This window comes from Coffea eugenioides, chromosome 1 (assembly GCF_003713205.1).
Source record: "Coffea eugenioides isolate CCC68of chromosome 1, Ceug_1.0, whole genome shotgun sequence".
Classification (NCBI taxonomy): domain Eukaryota; kingdom Viridiplantae; phylum Streptophyta; class Magnoliopsida; order Gentianales; family Rubiaceae; genus Coffea; species Coffea eugenioides.
In genome coordinates, this window is record NC_040035.1 from 32,952,801 (window position 1) to 32,964,346 (window position 11,546).

An 11,546-nucleotide genomic window follows, 5' to 3' on the forward strand; every position below is an offset into this window, starting at 1 on the left:
ATGTGCTTATCATTTTGCACCATGAATGGTTAATTGATCATGAGTTCTCTCCTTTTCTTTCACATATATTAATTATTAAACACTCAATTATATTATATGTAAATTAGATTGATAAGCTAACATATATTTTCTTTCTTTTTTCTCTTTACATTTCAATAGATTATCAATTAAGTTTGAAATGAAATATGTATTATACCAAATTATTTAGATTTTGTAATAAAATTATTTACAGACATGAAATTAGGTTCTAATATGAAGGGGAGGCACAAAAAAATTCAGAATCCATAAAAGTACGTCGTATTGATACTTACATTCATTAGTTATTTTAACCACAATTTTTAACCAAAAGCATTTCAAACACATCTCCACAAGTATTGCAATAATTTATGCACAAAGTGCGAGGCACGCCCAAAATTATAACCACAATAAAAATAATCAATAATTATACCGAGACTCCTATGCCTAACTCATAAAATTCAGATCTAGTTCTAATAGGAGCCAAAGAATTTCACACTCAACAACTTTATAATAAAAAGTAAAAAATTAAACCATCTCTCCCCAGCAAACCACCATTGCCATGACAGGTTGTAATACCTTCGCACATTAATACATCAAAGTTTTAAGAATTCAGCAACAACATGCTTAATTTTGATTTGAATCAAAATCAAAAGTCACATATTTAACCACATCTACTTAAAGCCAATTTCTAATATTTTTTGTAATGTTTGGAGGAATATTTTGATGTTAACAATAACCAAGGATGGACATTTTGAGGTTAGTATCCATATAATTGTTTAAACATCAACCTATTCCTAAAAATTTCCTAAACTGTATAAAAAAATTCTTCGATTAATAAATCACTCAAAAAACTTAAAAAGGTTTTTAAAACCTGTCAAGAAAATATAGAGCTAACCACTCAATGAATATAATGTCTCTACAAAACAATGCACCAAAGAGTTCCGACATTTTCTTTCTAGGAAAAATCAAATTACTACTCAAATACCAATGACTACAATATTTAATATCCCCAAAATGGTTAAAGAAATTTGAGTTTCAAAACTCAAAAACAAAATCCTAATTTTATAAAGCAAGAATTAACATGTTAGAATCCTTATACATATGGGACTTTTTGTCCACTACCTTTTCACATGTATAACTTAAAAAAAAGTATATACAGTCATGAATCATCAACTAAAAAAGTTTCTTGCACACACGATTGCCTTTGCACCTTGAATAAAGTAAGGCAACTTGTTCCAGCTAAAAGTTGTTTACTCACGCCAAATCAAATGGATTAAAGGGATAGTAAATTTAAAATTCATGGATATACATTTTCTGGGCTCAAATGCCCAGGTATAACAAACATAGCTACCGTCCTACCTGACCTCTCGCCGTTTACAGTTTTCCATAAATCCCTTCTCTAATTCCAATTCCATTTATCAAAATCAAAATAAGGAAAAAAGTGAAGGTTGAAAATATGATGGGGAATAAGTGTAATAAAGAGTAAAGTTTTAGCCACGTATTAGCTATTCTCCAGCATATAGTAGATGTTGTTTTAACCCAACAAAAAAAAAGAAAATGAAAAAACTAAAAGGCATACCCAATTGCTGTATATGCTGTTGAGCGATTATATTTAAATTTATGAAATTTTTTATAAATTGGCATTACATGCAAACCATACATATGAAAAGATTATTTTAATTTTGAACACAACAAATAGAACATCATGTACTTTTTGCACACTTCTTAAAGTGAATTTTGGAATGGGTCCGGATAGAAAAAATTTACTCTATAGTTTTAATCACATGATAAGGGTATTTAAATCGACTTTGTTAACTTGGCAAGTTGGTTGTTTTTTTGTCCATTTTTTTGGACTTTATGGTTAACCATTTGTTAAGGTTCCTAGGGTAATAAGGTATTTAGCTTGATAATGGCTAAATGTGTGATATATTGTTGAATGTGTTTCATAGTGTTTTTGAGTCAATTCATAAGGCTAAACGATATAAATTGTCCATTTTTTTGTTTCTAATTTGCACCTTGAGTTGATAGATGAATTTGTTGTGATTTTGTCATTTGAGATGCAAAATCTCTTTTTTTTTTAGGTAAAATGATCAAACTCAATTGGAAGTGAAACGGCGATCTAAAGCGAGGATTAGAAGTTTGAAAAGTCACAACAATGGCTAAAAGAAATGGTGCAAGTCAAGGATGAAAAGCAAAAAAAAAAAAAAAAGAGAGAGAGAGAGAGAGAGAATCCCTCAAGGGATTATCTACGATTTTTACCAGGGATTGTGGACAGAATTTCGCTTCACAAAGAATCAAATGCTCTGCCCAATTCCTGGAAGAATCCCTCGAAAGATTGGTCCGGTGGATTCATGGTAGTTGCAAGTTGCCAACTTGCATTATTTTTGTTTCTTTCTCCATCTTTGATAAGACAAAAAGAGATAACTTGTACCAACTTTTGGGGTTGTAGGAGCTTCTCTTTTTGGCTCCACTAATGCAAGACCAAAAATATATACTACCTAGTTCTTCTAACTTCGGGAGTTTTTAGTTCTAGTTAACTTGAGAGAAGAGAGAGAGTTTGGAGAAGAAGTGCAACCAAAGGGTTGTGTCTTGCCCCTTGAGGCAAGATATAAGCCCTTAACAAATGTAATTCTCTTTATTTTCTCTTGTTTAGTGTAGGTTAGTGTAGTATAATTTAGTTGTGGGTATTCATTCTTGTATTGGCTTAAAAAAGGCCAAGGGAGATGAAGAAGGAGAGGTTCAAGAAGCTCTAGTGACAAGGGTTTTTCTTTTTTCCACATCTTTATCTTTGTATTGAAGCTCTAAGTTTGTTAATACAAGATTTGGACATTGTAGTACTAATCTTAATGTCTCTCGGAAATCTGTGAAATTTTATTTTCAAACATTTTAAGAGCTTAAGTTTTTTCTTGTGTATCGAAGTAATCCTAAAACCTCTTGATGTGTGCGTTATCTGAAAAAAAAACACATTAAATTAAGGAAACACCAAACAAGTAGGCATAAAAAAGTCTGAACAATTCTAAAATTATTATTTTTTTCCCTGTTGAAGTTATGAAACAACATGGAAACTATCAATGGACATTTTTGTGAAAGAGAAAATCTGCAAAATTGTCAAAGTTCATTTGAAAAAAATTCTCGTGTATCAAATATATAAAGTATATATATAAAGATTTTCGTTTTCATCTTTAACATTTTTCCTGTTATTGTTGTCATAGGGTGTCAAATTGCTTCAGAACTTTGACCTTCAGTATTAAGAAAAGCTTCTTCTACATAGTATAGACGTATAAAGATCAATGCTCGTATAAACTGGGAGCTGATTTGATCTGCGTTGCTTTGCTAATTTTTTTTCTTTTATTTTGTAGCGTTGCTTTGTTAGTTGTTAGGTAGTGAAGTTTTCAATTTTGATTCCATGTAAATATGAGGTTGCACCTCTTTTCTCAAACTTTATTGCGTATCAATGGAAAAGATTACTTGCACGGAGTCAATTAAAGAAAAAGGATACGTCGGAATTGAACCGAGGATTGACAGCCCGAGAGCTGTTAATCGAGCCGAGTATTTGGCTGCTGAGTTCGACTTGAGTTTAATTTGAGCCGAACTCGACTCGAGCTTGTTAGAAAAACGAGTTTTAAAATGTGTTCGAACTCGACTCGTTAAATGTACATGTTGCTCGAGCTTGAGCTCAAGCTCGACTCGTTTATCACGAGCTCGAGCTCGAGCTCGTGCAAATTAACCTTAATAAAAATCTATAATTTTTAATTTTTATAATTTTAATTTCTAAAATGACAAATATGCCTTTCATTAACAAGGTCTAACGAGCTACTCGAGTATCAAACTCGGCTCGTTAACTAAACGAGCATGTTTCGAGCTCGAGCTCGACTCGTTAACCAAAATTAACGAGCCGAGCTCGAGCCTTAACAAGTCGAGCTCTAACGAGCTTTTGAGTTACTCGATTGACTTAACAGCTCTAAGCCCGACCTTACAAGGTGTGACTCATTGATTTCTAATTAATGTCAGACCAACTTCGTAGGTAATATTGTGTGTTTGGATTGGGATGATATGAGAAAAAATAATTTGCAACACAAATTTCAATACATCTTTTTATTTTCCTAATTATCTTTTTATCTTACATATATCACATCACAAAAAGTATTACAATAATTATTTCAAATAAACTCATATCCAAACAGAATCCGTTCACTTTTAATTAATGTCAGACCAACTTTGAAGGTATCTCGAAGCTCACTTTTAATGCATTTGATGACTCTAAAGCCTTGGCATAAGAAGAAGAAAGAGAGAGTAGGCTGAAAAATCCGAGCATGCAACATCAAATTGGTAGACTCACTCATCTGAATTAGGAAAAGATGCTCACGACTCTGCTCTCGTGTAGCTAGTATGTGTCCTTTCTTTTTTGGGAGACCGAATTGTTGATGCTGATGTTGTGCTTTGAGGCAAGTAGCCTTGTTAGATAGTTAATTATGCATTTAATTTGTGAATATTTTCTTTTTTATTTTACCAAAATATGGTGTTAATTGCTATATTCTACTCATATTTGATTTTTGGTATTATTTCTAGGAATTTGCAGTTAAGCGGAAGCAAAAAATTGCATTAAATGAGGAATTTTCATAAGACTCTGTTATGCAAGATGCGACTGCATCTTAATTTGGTGTGAAGTCTGGATGTCACAAGATTTGAAGTGGGCCCTATTTGATTTTTCTGTTGATCGATGGAGAGGAAATTCACTTTCCTTTAAGGAAATAGACTTTTTGATTTATTTTTAGAAACATTATAATATGATTTATCTAGTAGTTTTTAATGCTTATCAGTATTCAAGTTGAAAATGGATTCTTATCCTTTTAGTTTCAGAAATTATGTGAGTAATAAAACCTGAGGAGAAAAAAGACGTTTTAGGCCCCATTTAGGGTTATGGTAAATTTGATAAAAAAAAAAGTTCTTTTGAATGCTAAAAGTACTTTTGAAATGTTTGGTGAATGTTATTCCATAAAATTAGGAGTGAAGTTTTGGTGTTAAAAACACTTTTAGCTAAAGTTTAAATTTAGTGCTTTTAGAATAGTTTCTGTGGTTTAAAAAATAAAACACTGAATTTAATCATTTTATCCTACATTATGAACTAAATAAAGAGATAAATACATTTAAAAAATTTTAAATTACACATTGTCCAATACAATAAGTACTTATTAAATTATGTATCCAAACAATATATTTAAAAGCACTTAAACACTTAATAAGTACTTTTATTAAATGCTCAATTGGTGAAGTACTTTTCAATAAGTTATCGCAACCCCAAACAAGCCCTTAGATGCACAAAGATTAAGGGATGAGAAAGCTAGGAGCAGCTGTCTATTCCTCAGCTTCCTTTTCCCTTTTTGTTTGTTGGTTAGAAATAAATTTTCCATTAATCCTTTGCTTCATTTTCTCTAAAATAATAACCCTAATCATATTTTTAGTTGCGAATCAATCATGAGGAGTGGCTAATTTTTGTTCTAGTCAGAGGATAATTGAAACTTTGGTTCAGCAAAAACTGTGATATCTAATTGTTTTTATTGTTTCATTTTTTTATAAGTATTTGTATATTTCCTGTTTGTTCATGAGAATGATTATTCTATGCAATTAAATAACTTATCACTATTTAATTGTTGGAATAGTCTACTACCATCTAAAATACCAAATCCATAATTATTTGCTAGTTTTAGTATATTGTGGTGAGTGGTATAATTTGATTGTATTAGAAACTTTCGAATTTATATAACGGGAATATATAATCTAACCTAAATGAACTGAGTTGTATGTTGTTGGTTATAATTGGTAGCCTTTCTAATAATTAACGCTGTTAATAAATTAAATCCTAAGAGATTGTTTAAGGTTGTTTAATTGGCAAGGAAAATAATCACAGAGATTATTGTGGTTATCGAGGCAGTAAGGAGAGCTAGGTTATCCGACTTTGTTGACAACCATAACTAATTTATTTATCAATAAACGATTTTTATCATTCCATCAATAATCAGTTAAGATGAACCAAAAGTGAAGATTAGCCTTGTGACTAGAGAATTGTCTTCTATTGATCTAGCTCTATTTAATTTTGCATTATTATCTTTATTTGATTGAGTTATTTAGGTAAATTTCACCAATCCTTCATTTTTATTTATCGTTACTTTACAAGGAAATAGATCATCTAGTCCCTAAGGATATAACCTTACTCACCGCTATATTCGAATTTATATTTTTAGAGTAGAAATTTTATTTTTACTGGTCTGACAATCCAACAAGCCTGATTGAAATTTAAAGGTTAAACGAAAAAAAGGAAGAAATAAAAACTTCTGACCTTGCATGTTCCCATCTCTTTTATAACTTTATCACTTAAGAGAGTTGTAAAGACAATCTGTAATGACTTCTCTCTCCCTTATTTTTTTAGTGGCAAGACTTTTTTGCTTCCTATAATTTCAATCAAGGGTGAAAGCAAGGTGGGGTTTGGGAGGGTCAACAGTCCCCAAAGACCTTCCAAAATCTCATATGCCTCCTTATACTTTTAAATATCTTATATTTATAAGTAAATTTTATATACTAACAATATATATATTGTCGTTGTTGAATGTATAACACATATACAAAGTTTGGATTTCCAATTCAAATTTAGATTATATGTCATACATTTAATAGTGAAAGTGTATATATTATCAGTGTATAGAAGATTAATGCTATATTTATTATGAATATTCCCATTATAACACTATTCCAATATTAGATACTTGCCCCTCCAAAATTGAGAATATTTTATAAAGTAGACATTATTTTCATGCCTTTCTTTTGCTCTAAAAGAAATGTCAAAATGCTTATTAATTTGCACAAAAAAAATTATGATATTATGTCCTTGCTCTCCAAACTTTAAAACTTAAGTATTTGAAGACTGTATTGTTAAAAATTTCATCTTTTACTTCCGGAAGTCGAAATCTTGGCTTCACCACTGACTCAAACTATGATTTTGATGACAATCCATAGGACACCAACAATTTAAGTCTCATAAGCAGAGTGTATAACCTTTTAGAAATTGTGTTTGAAATTTGCCAAACCTAAGTGATCATTTGTTTTGACTTAGTAGAAGTGAATCCCAGTCGTTACTAGTAAGAGTTTTTTAATTTGTTTTTCCACCATAAGATGGAGAATACACTGCTTGCTTAGCTTAGTGTATCCAACTATCAATTAAATCCCCCAAGTACCTAAAAAAGTAAAATATACGAGCCGATCTTCCCCAATATGAAATATAATCATCAAGTGTACTTTAACCAAACATGCTTCAAGCATATAAATAAGTAATCTTCCACAACATTTCTTGACAGTCTTATCAGACTAGGATCAGTTGAAAAAAAATGCAGTGGAACAAGAGTATCATGGAAATACAATCTTGCCGTTTCCTAGCCCTCGATAACACGTCCTGGTACGTCTATGAGGGCAGTTAATGACGGAAAAAGAAACTTGCCCACTTCGGTTTTTGCTAGGTCGGTAGCAGATTCCTATCTCTTGCAGTACTGGCACATTGCGGTGAACTCGAGCGTCGTTCAGGCATTTTAGATCCGGAGTCCCATGAGTTGCACGCCAAATCGTAGAGTTAACGTCACTTACTTCATGACTGTGGCCCCGGGATAAGCCGCCCCGTTCTAAAATGCTTAAAAGATTATATCGATTCTTCAGTTTAATAGCAAGATCGAAGTACTGAGTCTGGTTGTACATGTTCTCGGAACACGTCCCATGCTTCTTCCATTCATGTTCCCAAAATGATTGGGCTACGAAACGACTTCCTGCTTTGTTATATTCCGGCCTTGGTCGGTCAAGGTTAGGCCAGATTGAGTCCAGTTGTTTAAATTTGTTTTGATCCTGGAAATAATCCTTTGAAGTTAGAGTAAACAAGAATAAATCCACATCTCGTGTCTAAAGTTTCAATAAGTAGTAAAAGTTACCTGTATTCAAGCAAATCTGGTTTTTGTGCAATTTTCCACTGTGCCAGTGTGGTTGGCTGGCCACAGGCCATGGATTGTGAAATCATTTGGCCAAGGAACTCTTTGGCATCTGTGGAACTGGCAATAACCACTCGGCCATTGTTCAACCATATTGAAGTATTGAAAAGAAGAATCAATATATAGCCGAGGGACAAAGTGCAAGTATCAGGATTAAGAGTTTAAACATTTCAGCCAGCATGGCCACTTTGTTAATGTGAATAATGCGTATTGTGAGTGAGCAATTAGAGGTGGAAGGGATGGATTTCAGTAAAGATATGCGAGACTATTTATAGTCTCTCAAAGCCATATATGCTACACGGTAGATTTTTAGTGGCCATGTCACATTCATCATATGCATTTGTCACACAAAAAAGCAATTACTTGAATAGATATAACTTTAGAACCACCAGCTCTTGTGGCTCTGTTTCAAATCCAGACGGGTGCGTAGTGCACCCGTCTGGTCCGGTGGTAGTTCTGTCCCTATAAGTTCAGTTGAACCTCCCCCATAGATAGAATAGGAGTAGGAGTAGGGATGACAATTGACAACAAAAAAAAAAGAATAGATATAACTTTAGATAAAGTTTCAGCAAGAATTTTTAACAATTTGAGGTTGTCATGCAAAAACAAGTTAAATTTGTAACTAAACTATTACTATTATCTACTTGAGAATACTGCAGTTTAATCCTTGTTCAACAATAAAGTCTCAGTTCTCTTTTCATCTAATGATCTACGCTGAAGAATGAGTGCCACCTTGCACTTCATTCGCAAGTCACAACAATTTGAGTTAAGAATCTCCAATGGATAAAAAAAAAAAAAAATCAACTTGAAACTTTCTTCTCCAATGTACTTGTATCATAGGGAACAAAAGGAGACACGAATTGCATAAAATCAAAACCCTGTATTAATGAAGCTAGAGAATGTATGAACCAGAGCTACTTGCATTATTGCAAAGCCGGGACATCGAGACATACAGATGAGAAAAACTAAAAAATGTAATCTAATCAAGACCTAAAATAGACTATGAAACTCAAAAATGTAATCTAATCAAGACCTAAAATAGACTATAACTATCATAGGCATTTGTCCCACTTCATTCAATAGAGAGAAACCAAACTTTCCTTTAGAATTACGAGTTGTAGGTAAAATCCTTTAATATCATATTTCTTCAACATGGAATCATTTTGGATACTAAATGAAACCAACTGCTCGCCACAACAATCTGCAAGGAGTTTGTCATTGTTCCAAAAAGAAAATACGCACTCGATTCCTGAAAAAGGTCCCAAGAAAAACTTCTTTACCCAAGACTCCTCAACACTGTATTCCATCATTGCCCATATCTCAATGTACTGTTCTGACCTATCATACAATTCACTATCTAACAATCTGCCTCTTGAAAATAAAATCAATGCCATGGAATCATCTAAAACAACAAGACTGTGCCCCACCGATCGCGGTTCTGCTTGTTCTCCTAGCCAACCACTGGGATACTTGATCTCTTTGAATACCTCAGCTCCCATATCAAAAGAAAGAATATGCGGGCTAGATTCCGGGCCTGCGCTCCAATGGAAAAATCCATTGAAAAGCAGGTCGAAACAATCACAAAGTATAACGGGTGGCAGAATGGCATCCAGTTGTCTCCAAGAATCAGTACTCAAGTTGTATATCTCAGCTCGAAAATCATAAAGGGAGGATTCAAAAATTCTGACGACCTTGTAGTCGTCAATAGTGCTGTCAAACCCCAATCCCACAACATGTGTCTGTTGGAGGAATCCTCCTGGGCTGCCAAAGGAACTCTGAGGAAGTGTTCGAAATTTTCGCGTCATTGGATTACACAAATGTATTCCTTCATGAAAATCCCTGAGGCAAACTATCCCATTGCAGGGGCCAATTAGCTGCAGGGGATTCGAATAATCAAGTTCAGGCAGCTCCAATTCAGGGGCTGCAGCTAGAAGAGATTCATCGGCTGGAGAATGGAATGACAACACATTTTTCTTATCTTCATCTTTGAAACGCTTGACGATTATGTACTCCTTGCTTTGAGCAAGGCAGAGATGCATATTGATAAAGCGACGACTATTGATCAAATCACGCCAACCTCTACAAACGCAGTTGAATTTGATCAATGATTTGACGGGCAACCTCAGCAGGATCTCCATAACGATATCTTCATTTAGATTTATCTCACTTGCGCCCTCCATTTTTATTGACTTGGCGAATGGCACAAGTGATAAGACTAATAATCTGCTACCTTCGCGGTTTGTTTCTTCTAGTCACGTTGGTTTTTGCTTTTAGTAAATGGTGGATCTTATGGAAAGCTTTTCAAAAAGTCATGAGGGGCCTAGAATGGTTGTAGATTGTGCATTTAGGATGAGTGTAGTAGATTTTGGCTCGGAGAGTTTGTTGATGTCATAAATGCTTGTTGCCCGATTAGCCTCTTCTCCGTTACATTCGTCCCTCCATGGATTTATGCCGCTTGTATTACCAAATATCAAAGGCATAGATTGTCACGTGTGAGACAGAGAGCAATAAAAAATTTTAAAGTGAATCTTGCTACATCTGGTCAATTTAGTGATTTGAGGGAAAAGTTTTGACTCAAAATTTTGAACATAATTCATTGACTGATTTATGTATTAAGTGGTGAATTAAAAAATTTCTTAGTAATTTAATCTTTCGCTTGAACTGGAGTTATTAAATAGGCCTTAAGTTTCTTAAGTGTAATCAAACAAGCCCCAGAGAAATCATTTCATCTTTAATTTGATCTATCAAAAGATTGAGAAAAACTTAATAAATTTCCTCCCTTTTTTCTCATAAGATATGTTTCTATTCTTCAACTTCTTCCTTGCGGACTAGATTTTGGTCAACATTGGACAAAATTTTGACGTTCAATAATTTCATTCTAAATGTATAATGTTTTGGACCGTATGAGGTAGTCATATAGATGATATAAACATACAAACATCAAGTCAAAGACAGGTTGGTTGGAAGCCTTTTATTAAAAAGATTGAAGATTAGGGGCATTCCCCTCAAAAAATATGTGAAGAAATAAAAACATTGTGGTCAATTGAAGTATAAGAAAATTCTTGATCCCAATCTCTATATGGTTATCACAAACAAGCCCACACTTGGGAAGACAATTAAAGACTACTTTCATTATGCACCAACTAATTTCCAATTCTCACTTTCCACCGGTAATTTTAGTGTTGCACCCTATGCTTGGGAATTCGTCCGACTTTGAACCTTCAGTGAACCATTTTGGTAATACAGACTGCACATCATGATCTTTGGCAAGGAAATCAAATTCACCTTCAACCCTTAAATTCTTCCTATTTTATCTTTGAATCCCAGACTCTATATTTTTTGCCCTAATTTCCTTATGTATTTCTTAAATATGTAATAGGCGTGCATAAATTTTTACTTGGTATTTGACACAATTCACGGCCTTCAAATTTAAAAATTGATTTTCTAATATTTGTACCTCTATAGTGGCATGAATACTAAATTATAAAAGGCTAATGCATATAT